The 22,534-nt window shown below is 34.3% G+C and overlaps 1 long non-coding RNA gene across 1 annotated transcript in view; it reads left to right on the top strand.

The window, feature by feature from the left end:
- Window positions 1-21,871, top strand: part of LOC123569766 (uncharacterized) — a 68,101-nt gene extending 46,230 nt beyond the window's left edge. The window contains exons 2-3 of the long non-coding RNA XR_006693565.2: window positions 9,794-9,975; window positions 21,197-21,871. This is a non-coding gene — a long non-coding RNA (uncharacterized lncRNA). The remainder of the gene's footprint in view (window positions 1-9,793; window positions 9,976-21,196) is intronic.
- Window positions 21,872-22,534: the final 663 nt, after the last annotated feature.

A 22,534-nucleotide genomic window follows, 5' to 3' on the forward strand; every position in this document is an offset into this window, starting at 1 on the left:
GACTTTGTTTTTTGCTGTGATGGAATCAAAGATAGAAAGGTAGAACTAAATATATATTTAGCAGAAAAAGAGTGTGCCTACTCTACTAAATAAAAATTATCTTGGTGACAATCAGGTTTAAAAAATATAAAGTACAAATTTTAAGAAATCAAAATTCTAGATAAAAATCAGATAACTACGCTACAAAAAACAACTTTGGATGAATATTTTCTGAAAAATAGAAAAACTTGAGTTAAATTTCATAAAAGTACCATCTGAATGCTCTAGAAAGAATAAATTCTGACAAAATTTTTAGAAAATAAAGATTGGTAAGTGAAAATTAATTGTCCAGGGGCTTTTATAAGTAATTTAAATGTCTATGACTGCTTGACTTGATGTCCATGTTATCGAACATTTCAATGATCAAGAATCAAGGTTTACGACACTGAGCTATAAAAACTGGTAAAATTGTCACAGAGCTTAGAGAGGTACATGTAAATAGGCGACTAATAATTGTGTCTTTTGAATAAATTAAATACATTAAATACAAAAATAGATTTCTGGAATATTAAAGAAAGTTTAAATTTATAGATATAATTTAGAAATGATATGACTAGAGATGATCATTGAAATATTACATTGGCTAGCACTTTCTGGGAAAAAGCATTAAAAATAACATCGACAGTGTCCAAAGCTGCTCTTTGAGAATATTCAACAGAAAGTGCTCAATTGAATAATTTTACTCATTACATTGCTATGGTATATGCTTGATTCAAATCTCTTTCAGGAGTAGATGGACGGCTTAGATTTTCCTTCCACTACAGTACTACCGAGAGTAATAATCAAATGGTAGTTGTAAATGCTAGTTGATTGATTACTAAGCAACTTATAAGCTTTTTTCCCCTTTAATAATGTTCTATACTTACCAGGTTGTATCAGTGATGAAATGTTCAAGGCCTGAAATGTCTACGATTAGTGTCATTCTTTGTGATAAGATATTATTTAATCAGAAGGACCATGTCCAAAAGAAAATATGTTTCCTGGGAAAGGGAGCATATCAGCCTATTATGATACATTCATGGATAAGAATGACCAATCATGAACTCTGGGTATTCCTACTTTGATGTTGCAGAGATTGCAATTACATTTGCACTGATATATTTTCAGCCTGAAATAATACATTGAGCTTTTGATAAATGCCCTAAGAAATGATAATGTTGGCTCCAAAAAAGATTTCTGCCATCAAGGGGACTAAAGGAGTTTAAAACTGGAAGCACACCCTGGTATTAAAACCAGGAAAATAGTGGACCCTAGGAGATAGACATCTACTTTTTAAATTGTGTTTTTTGGGAAAAGCAAAAAGATTTTTCTCATTAATAGATTTCTTTCACTGAATATAAACATAAGCTTAGATCTTGATGTGATTAAAGAATATATTCTTTTTTATTCTTTTTTCTTACTGCTAATCTAATTAAAGCTTTTCATGAGGTATCCCATAATTTAGCAAACAATTATTTTCAAAAATTGGAACAAAGTTGTCAGCAACTGTTCAACACTGATAAACTCCTGAAACACTTTCTAGCTTTGGTTCATCAAAACAGACGGTACATTTTAGTCAAACACCCTGATGATATACACATTTTAAATATCTACTTTTTATATATTCTTTAATTGTGGAATTATTGGAAAATTCCCAAATGTTCATTTGCCTCCTTTTTTTAAAAATGGGCACCTACCACTTCTCTTCTGATTTTTAAACTATGCATTTAAACATTTTATTACTATTAATATTAAAAAATAACCCTTGCTTTTTGATGTAGATATGCTGACGTTTTTTCCTCATTTGCTGCATTAATTTGATAATAATTTGAAATGGTCCTAAGTTATTCTGCCAATTTAAGACTACACACACACACACACAAAAAATAAATAAATAAAAATTAAATAGAAGTAGAAAATAGTTACTAAGCAGCCAAACTTTGATATATGTAAGTTGCTGCTTTGTTTTGTTGAGTTTCAGAACTTAAGGAGATATATTCTTTTCCCAGTTCTTCTGATTTATTTTTACTCAAATCCTAAACATTCCATTAATCTTCTTTCTGTATGTTTGACATTGTTTAATATCAGTGAGTACTTATTCCAAAACTCTAATTCCATTTCTTCTTATGACTTAGTACACGTTGTTTATGGTGACTCTTGCCTGAAATAATGAGATGGAAGTTTTCTCTCTTCTTTCTCTCTCTCTCTCCTTTCTCTCACACACACATGCAGACACACGTGTCTGTACAGACACACACAAACACTCATGCTCATAGGATCAATATTTACTGAGTGTTCACTCAGTTACAGGCATTTGCTCTACAATTAGTAATACAGCAGTACACAAGACCAAGTTCTTAACCTCTTAGCCTTTTGCGAATTACATACTGGCATCTGGGTCTACTTGTAAAAGTTTTTTTTTTTTTTTTTTTTTTTTTTTTTTTTTTTCTGACTATCATGTAATGTATGTTCATTCATGGCTTGTGGGTAATATATTGGTGTATTAGAAATTTAATGTTTATATAGTTAAACTAAGTATAACATTTAGTTAACATTTGAAAAACATGGAACGTCTTTATATAGTTAAACTTACTAGTTTCTAGCAGTGCCAGTGAAATAAAACAATAAATTATAATTTAAATGGTATTTAATCCACAAAACTATATCTTTACTTTTAAAACAATCATTCATATGATCAAAAAAGAAAGGTACTAATGATACTACTGCATGGTTAGTGAATAATTCTCAATAAAGTAGAGAACAAAATGGCCAACTACAAACTTATAAAGTAAGCTTATAAGACATTGATTAAGCAACAAATTTAATATTAACTTATATTATTTTCTGTGAAAAAATTAAAGTTTAAACAAGAGGTGTACATAAATAATGTGATAAAATATTCGAACCAATGAATATCATATCATTTTTCATGTGTTCATATGTAGCTATCACTATTTTTTTGTTCTGCCCATGATAAAATTGTGGGAAAGATAGAATAACTTTTACAAGACTAGTATTAACACTTCCATTTTTAAGATAAGGAAACGGATTCAGAAAATACACATAAATATGGAAGAAAAATTAATAAATTATAAGAATATGATTTAAACCCAGAACTGTCATCACCTTCTAAAAATTCTCAATTGTTCTAACTTAATCCTTTATGATATTATGTTCAAAGTGTGGGCTCTAGAGAAAATATGACTATTGTTTTAAATAAACCTCTACTACTTACTGTCTGTGCTTTCTCCAGTGCTAAATAAAACCATAATTCAGTTTCCTTATCTCTAAAATTGGATGACAATGGTAACTATCTTATAGGTATTATGGAAATGATTTGAAATAGTATGCCATGTCTGTTATGTCAACTGGTATTTAGCACAGACTCTATTGATCTTAATTTCACTTCTCTTTTAAATCTTCTCTATCCAGGATGTGTATGTATGCAGTGTGTGTGTTCTTTTTGTTAGAATTACCAATTACCAGCCCTTACCTTTTGGAAACACATTAAGCACACAGAAAAAATAATCCCCATTTATACTTTTCCCACTTTTAAAGTATTAAAATTAATGACATAGAGCATGCAATCAAAACCTGCTGAACAATTATATAATTCTAATATCATGCATATCATTTCCATTGTTAGTGAAACTAATAATGTTAGCTCCACTTCAGTTAAGCTGAAACTATCTCCATAGCCTTTTCCATGTATTGCAGAAGCAATACCTTGTTGATCATCAAATATTCCTGAAAGTCATTGCAATGTTAGCATAACTCTAGGTTAGCACAGTAACACATCACATTTCTTCTTTGCTATTTTTATTTTTCTTAGTGAAGTAAAATTTCTTTATTCTTCTTTCAGCTTTTATTTAATTTCATTTTCTCTCTTAAGTGCTATTTATTCATACATATTAACTATTCCTTGTATAAAATTCTTAGAACCAGAAGTGTATAAGATTTTGAATTGTTTGGGATTTTGAAATATTTGCATACACATAATGAGACATCTTGAGGTTGAGACACAAATCTAAACACAAAATTTATTTTTCATAAACACTTTACCAAGATAGTGTGAAACTAACGTTACATAATATTTTTAACAATTTTGTGCATAAAATAAAGTTATTGTACAGTGAACCATCAGAAACCAAAAGTGTTACTATCTCAGCCACCCATGTGAAAAATCTGTTGGGTTTTTTCTCTTTTTTTTTGGCATCATCATCATGCCTAACTCTGAATTTGTAACTACTGATAAGCATTTTCTTATATTTCTTCACATGTAAGTACTTAACCATAATAAATATAACATAATATTGATACAGTGAAAAAATAATATGTTTAGGTTAACTAAGCAGCACACTAGCTTCACCAGAACACCTTTAACAGCTGTTAAACAGCAACAACAAAAAATAAGAGTGGGCTTTCAGTCTCCACCTAAGAAACTGTGTTTTGATTAAAAGGTTATTGTACACAGTATTTTATCTTTTGTAAGTGAGAATAAAACACTAGAAACAGTTGCCAACCAGGAAGTGGATCCTCTAGGAATGAGGAAACATTCAGCTGGATGGCTTTTTTAAATGCTTCCTCCAGAATCATCTGTCTCATTAAAAATGCTCTTAGTCTTAGAAGTCGCTTTCTGATTTTATGAACTGACAAGATATCTGTTTCTGTTATGAATGCACGCTGCTTTAGCCCTTCAATAAGCTAATCACACATTTTCACCATGTTCTCATGGGCCCTTTCTCTGCAATGTAAACATCATCTTCATGATCACTATTTTCATGATCACATTGATTCAGAACCATTTTGGCTATATGATCATCAGTCAATGAATGAAAAACTGTATTCTCATTATCACTGTTAAAACTTCCTAAATTCCACTTCTTCCAGCTTACTGAGGGACTCTGAAGGTATTTTTTGCATATGTAAGAAGATCGGACATCGTTTTTTCTCTCACTTGATATGTGGAATTCTTCAAAGTCACCAACTTATTCATCATCATCACTAAACATGGTTACAAACTAGAGGCTATTCCAGGCATGCACAACTGTGTCTTTAGTCACTTTATTCTAAGCACTGGCAACAGCATAGATGACATCCTTCATGCTGAACTACTTTTGCAAATCTTCTACCTTTACATCTCTGTTCACTGCTGCTAGCATGCTCTTCAAAAACTCTTTTTATATTTACTCTTTATTAATCTAAGGATTCCTTGGTGATATGACAGAATTAATGAAGTCATATTTGGGGAAAAACATATGGCATAAAATTATTTTTGATGAGAATTTCAGCTGGAGGATGAGCAGAACAGTTGTCAAGGAATAACAAAATCTTGCAATCATCATCCAGTCCAGCGTTGTTGCAGTGAGCTTGAGCTGCTGGAACAAAATGTTTGTGAAATAAGTCAAAGAAGACACCTTGATGATTCATGCTTTTACTCCTTGAAAAGAGTGAGGATGCAAGCTTTTTCCTATCAAAGGAAGTTTATACTTATGATTGCTTGTTGCATTAGTACATCCCAGACACTTATTCGGTCCGGTCCTTTGCATACTTACTTCCTATAGTGACTGTCTTATCAGCTCTAGTCAATGTCTTTCTAGAGCAACAACACTAAAACAGAAATGAATATTTCATCAGCATTATAGACTTGTTCTGGTACCAGATTTTCATCAGTGATAACCTTGGTACACTCATTAATAAGTTTATCTACTGCGTAATGATCAGCAGATGTTTTATCACCATAAATCTTTAAAAATTTAATGTCTTGACTTTTCTTAAACTTTTGCAATCAATCTGTTTGATATTCACAGTTCTATTCAATTTTCTAATTCATCATAATAGATCTTTGCTAATGTCATGATCCACACACCATTAAGTGACATGTGTACACTGTGATGCTAACATATACATTTTGGTTACACAATTTACATTTTTATTTTTAGTTTTATGCAGTGTTTTGGTATTTTTGCATTATCTTCTTCTCATCACTTTCAGCACAGATCTTCAACAGTTTACCCTTAAGTTTCTTCAGGGATATATATATATATGTTTTTTTCAGGGATGCTAACGTATTCACTTTGGTTACACAACTTACATATTTATTTTTAGCTTTATGCAGTGTTTTTGCATTTTTCAATATCTTCTGCTCATCAATTTCAGCACAGATCTTCAACAGTCTATTTTTGTGTTTCTCCATGGGTATATATGGCAGTTATTCCACCACCATATTCTTCTACAAAATGTTTCACACGTACACTGCTGTCCAGTTGCTCTGACAATTTGACTTTCTCTTACATAGATAAACAGAAATGCTTTACTTTTTCTTATTACCATTACCCACAGAGATATTTGCAGAACTTTTTAACATTTTCAGTAATGTCTTTAGACCAAAGAGCAGAAAATAAGCAATAAAATGCACAATAAGTAATGCACATAAGTCTTGGCCCCATGCAGGTCACTGGTGGGAACACATATCCAGCCTGTGCATGCGCCATATTATTATCCTTTCTGGAGGGCATGGAAAAGATATATCATAGCTGAAGTGGACTAGGAGAGTCGTTTTTCCTTGGAGATGCTGAATAAACTGTGGGTTGTGCCTTTTGACTGCAACCTATCACATGAAGTTAGGCGTGGAATTTTCCACTTGTGGCACCATATTAGCACTTAAAAAGTTTCAGATTTTGAAGCGTTTTTCATTTCAGACTTTCAGATTTGAGATGCTCAACCTACTATGGGTTCTGATATATTTCTTCACTTAATTTTTGTAGATATTTAGATTCTAGGGTTACACTTATTTTAATAAAATACTTAATGTATATTTGATTTATAGTGAAGAAAAGCAATATGTAAAAAAGGAGAAATATAAAAATAGCTATTCATTATTGTCCTTTATCCACCATTGAACTCACATCTTTGCCACTTAATTTGTAGGAAAATTTCATATTTCAAGTATTTCTTGAAACACATAATCATGAGTTTCAAGTTATAGATGGTTTTTCGAAGAATGAAGGCTATGAAAACATTGGTTTCATTGGTAAAACAACACTTTAAGGCAATTTTATGAATATATGAGTAAGTATTTCCTGAACATCTATGATGATAATGCAAAGGAAAAATCCCAGGTTGTGACATAAAAGTTTGTAAAATACTTCAATTGAGTAGAAACAACTGTGCATATTACTTCATGTCAGTGAGGCTCAGTAGTTTACTCTGTAATATGAGAAAATACTACTTTCTTTACAGTGTTTCTCTAAGAATTTAATTGCACATTACTTTGGAAAGCACTCTAAGATAAAAGTTTTTAAGTTTTATATATACCAAACATACAAAACAAAATAGCATAATATAATACACATCCATGTATTTACTTCCCATAATCAACAACTTTAATCAAACTTGCTTTATATTATTTCTAAGTATTAAAGAGGGAGTCAAAATTTTCCTCTCCTGAACAATTTCTATTTTATTCTTTCCCTCTCTAGTGCTGCTGTGCAACTCTCATAGTCATATTTCACATTATCATTAAGTATGTATGCTTGAACAATATTCAGAAATGTTTTATAATTTTTCTTAATTAATACATTTCATCATAGTACACTTATTCCAAACATAGTGGTTTCTTACTCAACATTATACTTTTAAGATTTATTCACATTGATGCATTTGGGTCCAGCATAATCAATTGCTGTTTAATATTCTATGAAATAAATGTTGAGTAAGTTAAGGATATTTTCAGTTTTACTTAATGGAAACTCCCATCAATCTTCCATTTAAATTTAGTGGTTATTTTCTCAAATAATAAAGATTTGGACAGAGAGTCAGTCACTAAATAATGTTATCATAAGCCAGACTCACCTCTTTCCATCAGCAATCCTCACATTCATTCTTAGACCTGTGGCCTCATAACTGAAAGCTAGTTGCTTCAATTCACCACATTATAGCAAAGACTTGGAACCAACCTAAATGCCCATCGATGATAGACTGAACAAAGAAAATGTGGCACATATACATCATGGAATAGTATGCAGTCATAAAAAAGGATGAGTTCATTTCCTTTGCAGGGAAATGAATGAAGCTGTAAACCATCATTCTCAGCAAACTAACACAGGAACAGAAAACCAAACACCTTTCTCTTTTATCTCATTTAGTAGTCTAATAATCAACCTTTTGCATTCTTTTTCTGGTATGTCAAAGATTTCACAATTATGTGGATACAGAGCTTGAGAGGTAATGTTATCTTTTGGAGGTGTTACATACATACTGTCATATTGCCGGAATTATTTTTCTGGCTCCTTCTCATTTGGGTAGACTATTTCTTCAAATTATTTTTTAATTTATTCTTGATTTGACTGTGTTCTTTTTTTAATTTTTTTTTTCCCTTAAGGATGTGAATTCAATGTTCATAGTTTATTGTGGCGTAATTTAGCTCTTGATGTTTTCAGGGGTAAAGACTCTGTATCAGCTCCTTGGTTATAGAGGGCCTGTGTATGTGGATTCCTCAGGTGGTGGTTCTAGTAGAAATGTGCTCAGTGTATGAGCAAGTTTACTGTCTCCTATGAAGCTAGAATGGCAGAGGTCTGTTGAACCCTATCTCATTCCCTTGTGGTTTTCACTTTATTTATTTTCTCCCAGTATTCTATTTATTGGGTTGAATCGTTCTGGCTTCAGTCCAGTAGGGAAGGTGTCCCTGGGTAGAAACAAGTTGTCGCTAAAGCAGGTGGGTAAATGCAATATGCAATGGTAGACAGAGGTCACAGTCTTGAGAGGGTGGCTGAGGGATTACCCAATGTAACATGCTGAGGTCTTATCAGAGGGAAGAGTGGGAACTACCTCAGCTCTCCTGCCAGGCTGGCAGGAAAGTGATCCATGTTCTAGTTTTATTAATCCATTCTCACACTGCTGTAAAGAACTACTTGAGACTGGGTAATTCACGAAGAAAAAAGAGGTTTAATTGACTCACAGTTCCATAGGCTTACCAGGAAGCATGACTGTGAGGCCTCAGGAAACTTAAAATCATGGCAGAAGGTGGAAGAGATGCAAGGACCTTTTTCACAATGGCAGCAGGAGAGAGGGGGAGAAAGAGCGAAAGAGCGAGAGAGAGAGAGAGAGAAAGTGCAAAGGGGTAAGTGTCACACACTTTCAAACAACCAGATCTCACGAGAACTCACTCACTACCAGGAGACCACCAAGGGGGAAGTCCTCCTGTATGATTCAATCACTTCTCACCAGGCCCCTCCCCAACATGTGAAGATTACAATTTGAGATGAGATTTGGATGGGGACACAGAGCCAAACCATATCACGGTCATCCTCTTGGCCCAGTATTCTGACTATTCAGGTCAGACAGGCACCTCTTTTCATCTGTAGGGATGTCGAGAGGACTTTCAAGTAGAGAGGAATTGTTACCTTACCCCTCATGCAAGCCTGAACCTGAAGAGCACTCCTTTAGTGGTGATGCAGTCACCCTGAAGTGTTCCAGAAAGACTGTTTATAGGTACGCCCATGCTGAGGTCCCATGAGAGAAGTCCCAGTCGTGTCTGTATGATGAATGAGTGGGAAAAGACGTCCTCTTCTCCCAGACCTCTCACAAATATCAGGACTGCCTGACTATTTGTATAGAGCTGCCGGTATTCCCTGCTGAGCCCAGCACTGCATCTGTGCCTCTACTAAAAGAAACTTCCCACCAGCAGAAAACTTTTGGTACTCAAAACCTGCCATCTGGATTGTTTTGTGCCATGGAATGTTCCTTTGATGTGGTACATTCTTCTTTCCCCTAGGAGTAGAAAATCCTGAGAGCTATACTACTGTGTATGCTGCTGCTTCTCTGGGTCTAGCCATACAGAGGGACTGCCACACTTCAAGTGGATGCTTGGGAATGTCTGCAAGGGATCCAGTGATGTTACCTGTCCTCAAGTCTCACAGCAGTGGGTACCAACACCAGCTCTGATGCGGGTGACAGGTTAGTGACATAGACCCTGTGAGATTCCTTGGTTATAAATAGCCTTAGTGTGCTGAATTTCTCCATTGTTGGTTGTAGTAGGAATTAACTGGTCCTGTGGAAAGACTCAGGACTTCCTGGTTAGCCAGGTTATGATGGCAGCTGAGGTTATGCACAAATTTTCTCCATAATGAAATGCCATAATGAACTGTGCCAGTTGACCTCCAGCCAGAAGATGACAGTTGCAAAAGAGTGACAGTTATGATAGTAACAGTGGGATTTGTGTTTGCCTTGTGTTACCTAGGGAGTTATTCTGGATTCTCAATGAATGACCAGGGACATGGAGATCCCCAAAATTTCTGTCCTTTGTGGTAAACTACCAGGGCAGGCTCAGGTGCAAAGCCATGTGGGGGCTGGATCAGATAGTTCCGTATTCTGTCTTTCCATTCATGGGGCAAGCAATAGCCCCTGTTGGGATTGGGTGAGGATTCTCAGGATGCTAGGATAATGTTCTAGGGGGAAGCAAGGCTGCCTTTGTTGCACAGTTTACATGGGGGAGTTCAGCGTAACAGACGATGGTAAGCCCCACCCAGCGCTCATGTAGTTGGCAAGGCAGGTCTCACTCCTGCAGTATTCTGCTAGCTACAGCTAACTAAATTCCAGGCTTTCTACACGTGGAACTCAAAACTGTCCCAAGCCATATGCCTGCCTTTAAGATCATGCCCCTGCTTGACCAACTGTTAAGCAAGGGTGCCCAGCTCCATCACTCATAGCTGCAGCACACTTCCCACTCAACCCTTGGTTCTGGCCAAGGGAGTTCATGCCCACTCAAGATTATATTGTGAATTTTATCTGGGAGCTTCTCTGAAGCTGTGACCACTGCCTTATTTAGCTGGCAGACTTTCCTGAGGTCCCCTGTGAGGTAGAGTCAGAAATGGTCTCCCTCCCATTTACACTGGAGACTAGGAATGCATGCAAGTCTCTTCCAGTAGCTGTACTTACTTTTATATTCCCCATTGCTGCCTAAATCAGTTCCAGTGCTGAGTAGAGGTAAGGCCTTCCCACATGGCCTGTGTTGCCAGGTTCCCTGCTGGAAGTATATATCCTGGAGGCAGTTTATCAACCAGGCTTACAGGACAGCATACAGCCTGCGCTTTTTTCCAAAGAGTCTGGGGTTTCTTTTAGTTTTTCTAAGTTCCTGAATCTCTTATTGGAAAAAAGTTCACAGTTTGAATCTCTACACATTATTTTGTCTTTCCAGGTGGGAGAGGCATGCTAACAATGCATTTTTTTTCTTTACATCCTTGTTCTATAAGTTTTTTTCCTTCCTTCCTTCCTTCCTTCCTTCCTTCCTTCCTTCCTTCCTTCCTTCCTTCCTTCCTTCCTTCCTTCCTTCCTTCCTTCCTTTCCTTCCTCCCTCCCTCCTTCCCTCCTTCCCTCCCTCCCTCCCTCTCTCCCACTCTCCCTCCTTCTCTCCTCCCTCTCTCTCTGTCTTTCTCTCTTCTTTCCTTCTTTCTTGTTCTTTGATAGAGTTTAGCTCATTACCCAGGCTGGAGTGCAATGGTGGACCTCGGCTCACTGCAACCGCAGCCTCCTGAATTCAAGAGATTCTCCTGCCTCAACCTCCCAAGTAGCTGGGACTACAGGTGCACGCCACCACATCTGACCAATTTTTTTTTTTTTTTTTGTATTTTTAGTAGAGCCGAGGTTTTGCCACGTTGGCCAGGCTGCTCGCAAACTCCTGACCTCAGGTGATCTACCTGCCTCACTTTTTAATTGTTATTTTCTTTACTTTTAAAACATTTTGTTAAAAATGAAGACACAAACACACGTTAGCCTAGGCCTACAGAGAATCAGGATCATCAATATTATTGTCTTCAACCTCCACATCTTGCCCACTGAAAGGTCATGTGGGACAACATGTGTGGAGCTGTCATCTCCTATGACAGCAATGCTTTCTTCTGGAATGTCTCCCGAAGGACCAGCCTGAGGCTCTTTTACACTTAACTTTTTTCTTTTGTAAGTAGAAGGATTACCTAAAATAACTATAAAAAATATAGTAGAGTAAATACATAAACCAGTAACATGGTAGTTTATAATCATTATTAAGTATTACATACTATATACATAATTGTATGTGCTATGAAGGTAGGTTCATTTACACCAGCATCACCACAAACATGTAAGTAATGTGTTGTGCTATGAAGTTATGATGGCTACAACATCACTAGAGGGCAGAAATTTTACAGCTCCATTGCAATCTTATGGAACCACCATCCTATATGCAGTGGATTATTGACTGAAACTTCCTTACGTGGTACACGACTGTAAAGTACATTAACTGCCTTAAATAAAAATCTAAAAGTTTATAATCTTTTATTTCTTGCCTTACTGCTGTTCTTTTTAAAATTATTCATTTTAAATAACTAGAAATACTTATAAGCTATACTTATATAGCCCCCAAATCAAGATTCTAAAAATATGTGGCACCTATTCTAACAAAGTATTCTCAGGGGAATTTTGAAAAGTTCTAAAACGACCCCTCAAAAATGTCCACTACAATTATTTGTATATGGCTAGTTATAGATCATGTACAAATTCTCAGAATGGTAAATTTTAGGGGAATATCTATATTATTAGATGAAAAGATAAAGGATTGTTTGATTAAATATTTATATAGTGTTATTTTCTCTCCTTTTGGCAACATAGTGATGATTATTACAGATTTATTTCTGTTCAAGGTCAAAATATTATTCTAATGCTGACTCAATTTAGTTTACATGTAAGACATAAATTCTCACTTTCATTTTAAAAGTTTTATGTTATGTCTGAGACATTATGTTCAGAACTATTTTTGCAATGTCAACTAATATTTGAGTAAGTTTTTGCTTTGAAAATTTCCTAGACAAGTAACTAGATTTTGTTTAATGCATTCAATATTTGAACTTTTTGTTAGTTAACACAAATTTATTATAGTAAATCAGATATTTGGTAAATAACTATCTAAAAATATACTTTCCAAAAAATATAGTTAATACAAGCAGTCGAGCTGAAAATATAACTAATGAAATATTATATAGGGATTTTTTTATTCCTATGATTAGCAGTTCTTGAGCTTTTTTATGATTTCAGAAAGAGCACCAACCTTAGAATTTATTTCTATACATAGACATAGTCTAAAGAACACATATGTATGAAATAATCAGTACACACACAGCACACAAGCCATGCTCTCCATATCTTGTACTTTCGCCATAAATGTGTAAATGGAGAGTCATGCATAGATATTTTCAAACATTTTTAATTTTGACATGTACATTTGAGTTTGAAACTAGGGACTTACGTATAAAAATTCAAGCTATATCTTTACTGATTAAAACTTTTCTGGTAGAATCATTGTGAGTTAGTGAAAGAACAAACAAAAATCAAAAGAGAAAAATTATTTTGATTGATTGCAGAAGAGTGAAATTGTTATAAAATCCCCAAATTTACGTTTGAGTATCCAACACACAATAAGCCAAACACTGATACAACAGCGCTTAGGAGGAGAGAAAGGTTTTATTTGATTTGGCCAAAATGAGAGGGTGGGAGAGGCAAATTCTCAAATCCGACTTGCCTTTGAACATAACTAGGAGCTTTAATGAGTTAAGTCCGTATACGGGAGGTGAGATCTGATGGTCAAAGCCGTTTCCATCCCTCCTCTGATCAGACTTCTGGATACTATCAAGGAGGTCTGCATAACCTGAGATTATTGTTCTTTAAAAGAAAAAAATTTCATGAATTTGTAGGCCACCCCTGGGGGTTAGAATATGAAGTTAATCAATTACTAGTGACTACCTTCTATCAAAACGACTGTGTGCAAGCAAGCATGCACGCATGCAGGAAGAGAAGGACAAAGAGAAAGAAAATAAGTGGAACAAACACCTTAGATTTTTACAAGTTACAAAGTGATATAAGTGACATTCACGGACAAAATAGAAGTTTTAGTCGTTTTAGCATGTGTCACCTGCTCATGAGGCCTCTAAACCCTGCTTATACATACTCAATTGTAGTACACCCCTACACTTCCTGTTCATTAGCATATATGCAATCGCTTTATTTACAAACTGAAAATTCAGGAAGGTGAGCATCATAAAAAAATTAAGCAAAAGATAGAGAATATGTTTATGTGAGTATATGTAAGCATACTTCTCAAGTCTTAAATTCTAGGTATCTATGATACAATAAACACGAACTTGATGGCACATTAATAGTGACACTTAGTTTCCAGGGTAAGCTGTTTCTTTAGATGCTTTGGCTAACAATGACAATTATACACTTTAGGCTGCCTTAAAATTCTTTCATTTTACCAACTTTACAAATGTTATATTATATTCCCACATGTAAAATAGTGAATGTTTTTATGCTGGACTATTTCATCTCTTACCTTTGAATTACAATAAAAAACTTAAGAAAAGCTAATTTATTTAAAAGGAGAAGACAGAAAGAAAATAGGAAAATGGCTATTTTATTTCCTATTCAACATATTCTAAATGAGAATCAGTATGTTAAAAGTTACTAGCACCCAAGCCTAGTAATGCCCATTTATTACTATTTTACAAACAAGAAACTGAGACAACGAAGTTAGGTCTCCAGCCTGTAGAAATCACTCCTAGCTGAGAGCTCAACTGGAATGAGAATCTCCTTTTTAATTTTTTTTTCTAAAGTCTGTATGGTTCCTGCCATCCAAGGTTGTCTCTAAAACATAAAATTGTCCAGAATTAATTACTGTTGCATATGTCATCAATTCTAAATATTTTGAAAGTCATTTTTATTGACCTTGTCAAGATGTTATGCTACACTGATTAAAATATAGTTGACAGTTAATACTCTATAAAGATCCCCTTTGAGTATTGTGGTCATAGATAGATTCACATGTTATTAGAAACTTTACATTTTTCAGTAAAATTTAGACACAATTTTAGATTTTTTTTTTTATCTCCAACACAAAATAAATATTTCTTGTAGTTTTAGGAAAATTGATATAAATGTCAAACCATTCATATAAACAATCTATTGAATTTACTTTAATGTCAATAATGATCTACCAGTATAGATTAAACCACATGTAAATCTGTTTATATGACACTTTCAAATAGTTGCATTTTAGACAAGTATATTTACATTTCCATACAGTGGGATAGTGTAAATTTCATCTAGCAAAGGTAGTACTTAGATTACATTCCCTATTACATTTTGCCTATCAATGCATGTGAAAATTAAAATATTGATCTGTATTGGTGTATAATCATTAATAATCAAGAATAATAAATAATCATTATTTAAAAGCAATAAATACTCTTTAATTTTTTAGATATAGAAAATTTAGAATAACCTCATTTATTAAAAACATGAAATATATGCACATTAATGTAATATTTAGCTTCCTAGAATATTCCCATATGAGAGAAGGCTATAAGTAAATGAATACATAAATATAAATAACATATTTACTTTTTTTTTTCTATGCAGGATTCCATTTAACAAAGTATAATGGAAGATAAGTTTCTTGAAACATTTTTTAAAATGTAATATAGGTACGCATTCTGATTTCTTACTATCTATCCTTATATACCAAGTTTGACATTACCTCTGCCAAAACAGAGAATGGCATATCCCATCAAGCACCTAAAGTTTTCTGAGTAAATTCTTGTTTTAAATGATATTACTGAATCACGTTAATCGAATGATTCCACTGAACGTGTTTTCACAGCCTGAGTTTCTGCTGTTATATTCAATTGTTTTAATTACTTTGATCTTCAGTAGATTTAAATGTTACTTTTTTCCATTTGCTAAACATACTCGAGTTTCATATTATAAAAACCTGAGAGTAAATCAAAGAGGAAAATTTAAAAAGAGACTAATTAATTGTGATGCCTTTATATTCCACTGATTTTTTTTTTATTAGAGAAGGTTTAAATTGTTCATCTTCACATTTTATCACTTCATTAGGAAAAGCAACCTGTATTATCCAAGTTCAAGACTAACATCCTACAGGAGCCATAAACTTTGATCTTGCTAGATTGATCACTGCCCTTTATCTTCTTTCTCATAAATACAGAGATAAAATAGAGACTCAGCTGGATGCACCCTTTAGCAATTATTTCCCCTATGATCTTAACACTAGGATAACAGGCCACATGTGAAAAGAGTTATGGACTCTGATAAAGATTCTCAGTACAAATTCAGTTTTACTGTATTTCATTCTGACATTTCTTACACAGGTGTTTTTTTGGTGACTTGCTTATTTAAAAGGTGCCACTTCTTATACATGGCTAACTATTAAACTTTTTGAAGCTTTGGCTTTATTCTGCTTTTGCCATGACATAACTAAAAAAAAAAAAAAATGGTGTCTGCTTGAAGTGATAATTGCATCATTTACATACTGCGAAAATTCAGGAAGGAGACAGTTCTATTGTGCATTCCAATGAAAAGATTAGACATGAGAATTATATTTATTAGGATATTTATAAATAAATGCTCTGACTTTATGTCTTATATGTCTTGCCAATATTTATTATAGAATCTGAGAATATGAATACTTACTCCTTATTCAATAGGAAGAGAATCCAGTGCCAGGATGAGAAAGCACTCCGCAGTTTAGTTTTGTTTCCCTGGTCAATTTTAACGTAGCTTTAAAATCCACACTAAGCTTAATATTTCGTACTCCTGTATTTCACTCTTAAGGTTTTATCTCTAAATAATCATTTTAATTTTACACATATATTATATTATTGTCTGAGACCATGTCTATGTCTTTCCCAAACTTTGCTAACAAAGAAACTTAAACTCAAAGAAGTTTTACATTTACTTTACCTGAACTTAACTCATAAAGTATTATTAAAGTATTTCTTCCCACTCATGACATTTTGTCATATTCATTTATACTGATTATTTTTAGTATTCTATAACTAATCTGGAATATGTAAAAAGGTCATCTTTCCTAATATGGATATATAAAGCATCAGGCAAAAATGGCATCTCAAAACACAGTTCTGAAAATAAAATAAATTACCATAAAACAGACACTGGTTTTCAGGGTCACAATACCTCATAATCAAATTTTTTACTTGAAAGGGGCACTTCCTTGTGAGTTCCTGATTTATATCATCCAGAAAACCTCCCCACGAAGGAGAATGTTTTTCATATTTTTCTTCCTCCCAGTTAGCTATCCAGGCTCATCAACATTTTCTCTTGAGCATAGCAAGAGAGATTTCTACTATAATATAATGATGTCCATCATCAAAAATTTCTACAGAAATATAATTCAAATTGTTAGATTATAGTTTTTAGAAGTGTAGTTCTAGGAGTATAAGATATTCCATTAAAGAACAGATTATTGACTTTATAGTCAATTAAGCAAAAATGTCATAACATGAAAACCAAATACAAAAGTGAGAGAAAAATACTTCTTCCCCAAATGTATTCTTATAGTGAACAAAGGCCTGTTTCAATCACTATTTCTAGGAATACAAAGAGGCGCAGAGATTTTATTTTTTCTAAGTTTTCCTCAGCTCTTCTCCCTCCGGCTTGCAGTTCTCAGAATTTACCAAGAATGCAACATCTGGAGATAAAGGGGAGCTGTCCGAAATAACCCGGACTGTGTCCTTATTCCTCTCAGAACAGGATGTTTTGCAAACCTGAACTCGGTGTGACAAGTTGTTTCCAAGGTGTAAAACCCACAGTGGAGTGCTCTCAGGTCCCTTAGCACCAGTGTATTGTGAGGCATGCACAGACAAGACTCTATTCAACCTAGGCAGTTTTCCTGAACCTTGGAGCTCAGCTTGCAGTGGATCCTAGGGCTTGTTTATCCCTGATGACTATTTGCGAATGATATGTACACTTTGCCTGACTTGTTGTGCCAGTATTCTGTCTCAGCAGTCTCATGCAATTGATAGAAAACCTTTAGGGTGAATCATTGAAAGGAAGCAAGAATGGAAATTATAAGACCTCATAAGGCCTCACAGTGAAAAAACATCATTTTGCAACTTTGTGTTGGTCTGTGTGAGTCACAAGGCCAGTTCAGTTATTAGGAGTGGGAAAATGGCTACTCAGCAGCAATCAACTTACTGGGTTGTAGTCATAGGAAAGATGATTTAGTCAAGACCATTATTGTGAAAATCTACCTTATCTGCAAAGAGTATTATTAAATTGATATAAGCAATGGTAAAATTTAATTTTACTACAATTTTGTTGTAACCTCAAGGGGTAATACTATTTTTTATCACCATTTATTTTCTATCACCATTTACATTTTATCACCATTTATTTTCAATTTCTATCACTTGAACTTAACTAGCACTAAAACCATGTAGTGTTTCTTTTTTAAAAATTTACCTATCTGGGTGATAGACACTGTTTTAACAATAAATAATCATTAAAATGGAAGTATATAATTAATAATTTATCATGGAGAACTAAAAATTGACAAGGATAATCTACAGAATTTTGTGAAATAAAAATAGATCTACTTTTATCACTACGTGGTACATTCCGTCAGAAAGTACTTATGTGAAAGTTTGCTAAGATTATAATACAGGATATTGGAATGAGAAGAAAGAGCTTTCATGAAAGAACAGTTTGAAGTGAACTGGAGAAAATTTTCAGAACTGTGCAGTTTGTTATAATTTGTACTGTAGGCCGGGCGCGGTGGCTCAAGCCTGTAATCCCAGCACTTTGGGAGGCCAAGACGGGTGGATCACGAGGTCAGGAGATCGAGACCATCCTGGCTAACACGGTGAAACCCCGTCTCTACTAAAAAATACAAAAAATAGCCGGGCGAGATGGCGGGCGCCTGTAGTCCCAGCTACTCGGGAGGCTGAGGCAGGAGAATGGCGTAAACCCCGGAGGCGGAGCTTGCAGTGAGCTGAGATCCGGCCACTGCACTCCAGCCCGGGCGACACAGCGAGACTCCGTCTCAAAAAAAAAAAAAAAAAAAAAAATTGTACTGTATATTTAGTCAGATTAATTTATTTAAACATATTTAGTTGACATAAAATTGTATATATTATGTACACATGTATATATTGCATACCAATTGTATGCATAGTGTATGTATAGTATATATTAACGCATCTATCACCACACACACTTACAATTTGTGTGTGTGCATGTGCATGTGTGTGTGTTTGTGTGTTTGTGTAGGATACTTAAAATTTTCCTTATCAAATTTCAAATAAACAATACAATATTGTCAACTATACTCACCATGATCTTTGTTAGTCTCATAACTTACTTATCTTACAACTGAAAGTTGACCAACATTTTCCCAATCCACTTTTCCACCAGCCCCTGACAACTACCTTTTTACTCTCTGCCTTTATGAGTTCTATTTTTTTCAGTTTCTACATAAAAGCGAGATCACGCAGTATTCATCTTTCTCTGAATTGTTTTACTTAATAATTGTTGTTGCAAATGGCGGATCTTCTTCTTTGAGTGAGATTTTTGAGATATCTAAATGTAAGGGGAAATGAAAGCGTTACAATTTCTGTTATTTCTGAAGGTAATATTTTTTCTGTATTTTTAAACATAAGAAATTTATGTATTATAAATTACATCCAGGAAGTTTAGTAGAGGGTGGGTTTTAAAAAATTGTTATCTACATTATTATGCTATTTAATAATTATTACATATATGCATTTAATAGAACTATAAGAAAAGAGAGATTATCATCAAATTTCATAACTCTCTTCACGGTTACATAACATTTTTCTGCTTACCAATCTTGCTCTTTCTCTAGTTCAGAATGTTGATTATTTCATGCTGTTAAGAATATTTGATCCAATCCCATGATCAGCAAGACCTAAGAGAAAATGTAAAGGATTGTACCAATGCAGAGGCTGGTGCTCTCCCACTGCCTTTTACTGTTTATACATTGCATTTCTTGGGTTTCAAAATAAAAGACTTTACTCTGTCCATAGTGTTCATTATTATTATAGATTTTAATAATAGAAATGTAAAGATTATATATATAATGCAGCCCCACATTTGATAACACTAATATAGAGTTGATAATGATTAAAAATGCTCTTTTTAAAATATCAGATAAGATGTACTGATGAGTTATCACTCACTTTTAATGATTTATGTGTGTCGCACTTATGAACTTCCTGAGAAACTAAAGTTCTCTCTGATACATTCTTATGACTGACCTGCAGATGGAATATAATCAGTCAAAAACTCGAGCATTATTTCCTAAAGAAAATCAATATTTATTAAGACACGAGTTATATAGTGTTACAAAATAATTTTAAATTGCTCCTTGGAAAAACAAAGTATATTGTTAGAAATTGAAAATGATACTGAAATTTTAAATTACAAATAGAGTAAAATTGATAAATTGAATAATTGCTTAAATTATAGTGAGTATAATATCATGAGCCCACTTCAATTTTTCTATGGTCCGTAAAATTTCTCTTGGAGTCCTATCTGCATGAGGGATTGAGGAAACTCCCCCAAAAAGTGGAACACATAGTGAGGAATGTTTTCTATGTGCAGTGCCTTAAGCTTAAGAGAAAGAAAATGAAAGATATTTAACAGACCATGGTGCATGTCATTTAGGATAAAAGTCTCCCACCCATTTTCCACACAAATACACACATTCTTCACCTCTAACTCCCTAGGGAATAAGTAGAGTGAATTGTTAAAAAGAACAGTAAAAAAACAAACAAACAACAAAAAACTATTTTCAAACCAAATAGCTGTGAGAAGACTCCAATAACAACTCAATCTTGCCTTTGTACCAGAATAAAAAAATGTGTCACAAAAGTGGAAATAGGAGTTCTCTCTCCATGGGTAGGATGAATTCAGGGCAGGACAGTGAGGTTGTCAGGTTATTTCTGTGATAATAACAGAAGGTAGATGCTATACTACAAGTGTTGCTTTCTGTAAAAACACGGTTACTGAGCAGCATCTAACAAAGAGCCTGATACCTATTAGTATTTAATTAGATATGTATGTAATCAATGAAACTGAACTGATACTGCTGCATATCCAAGTTTAAGAAAGAGATAATGATTTATTCAATTGCACTAACAATATCTTGAGTTGTGCAGCAGTGCAGGTGGTGGGAATTGTAGAATTTGTATTTAATACTTATGAATAAAGTTAGTAGCTCCGGAAAGTAACTCTGGCAACTTTAAAAGGAACATGATTCAAAAGCATTGTAATAACATTTAGTTTCCTTTATTATCATCTTTTTCAGGTATCAAGAATGGTGCTTCCTTCATGAATAGTACAGACCTTGCCAACGGATGAAATTGACAGAAATAAGAGGGAATTATTAAATCTACTTTGGAAGTTAAGAGAGACCTTTCTTAAACACACAATAAATGCGTTATAGGGGCTCAGATGTTTCTGGGAAGATTGTGAAGATATAGACTGATTGGTGTTCATGTAATTGTGACGGTAGAGACTGAGAGCAGCAAAATATTATGTATGCAGTTGACATCTTATACGAAGAATTTGGAGTATGGACATTACATGATTGTCTCTCAGCCACCCTATGGAAAACTGAATTGTATGGCTGTACTTCCCTGGAATTTCAACCCGTAAATTAAACTCAATTATTTGTAGCCAAGGTTCTTAAATAAAGCAGCATTATTTAGAATTATCTTTGAATCGTTAAAGATATACTGATGTCCAGAACCCATCTTCCATGATTTTGAGGTGAGGCCAAAGCATGTATTTTTAAAATTCTCTCCATATAATTCAAATATGCAGCCAGGTTTGGGAACCACTTACTTGGAAGAAAGTTTTTATGCTACAGTGACAAGAGTAGCACATCTTGGTCTTCTGAATTAATCTCACTGACTAGTACTAATGAGTCATAATTAATAAGAACTTTTAAAATAGAACTTTGTTTGGATTCATTAAGCAAGTAAGGTTATAGAGTAGAGATTTCTATCACTAGTTGCCTTAGTTTACAGGTAGACTATTTCTTATAGAGAAATTATATGGGCTCATTGGTATACTTATTGAGAAAACTAAACGTTAAAAAATGTACATATTAATAGTCAAATGCAGGAGAGGCTTCATGATGGCTGACTAGAGGCTTCTGGTACTTACCTTCTCCATAAAGAAGAAACAAAACAGCAAGCAGATAATTCAAATATCTCATATAAGACAGGACACTGGAATTCAACTGAGAAGTGATACAAAAAACCTTAAGCAAGGAAGGAAACAGAAGTGAGGCAGCCTGACTGGCCAGGATTGCCTAGAAGCCTGGAGAGGTTCTCAATATGGGATACAGTAAGTGAGAGAACCCCAGAGGTCTATGTTACCACAGAAAACTCCTGCAATTCCTGCCATAGGAGAGCCCCTTGACTCTTCTGAGCCCTGAGACTTAACATAGGAAGGTGCATGGGAACCATGCAATGACACTGCTTCAGAGAGGGAGCTCACACTGGGTCCCACATAATTCCCGTAGTCATTAGCAGCTACAGCAAGGCACCATTTCGAGAAATAAGCCCCCACCATACTTCATTTTGCCCTGGGGACTAAAGAATTCTGCATCTCCACATCCTGTGGCCCCCACTGACAT

The sequence above is a fragment of the Macaca fascicularis genome, chromosome 17 (assembly GCF_037993035.2).
Source record: "Macaca fascicularis isolate 582-1 chromosome 17, T2T-MFA8v1.1".
NCBI classification, from domain to species: Eukaryota; Metazoa; Chordata; class Mammalia; order Primates; family Cercopithecidae; genus Macaca; species Macaca fascicularis.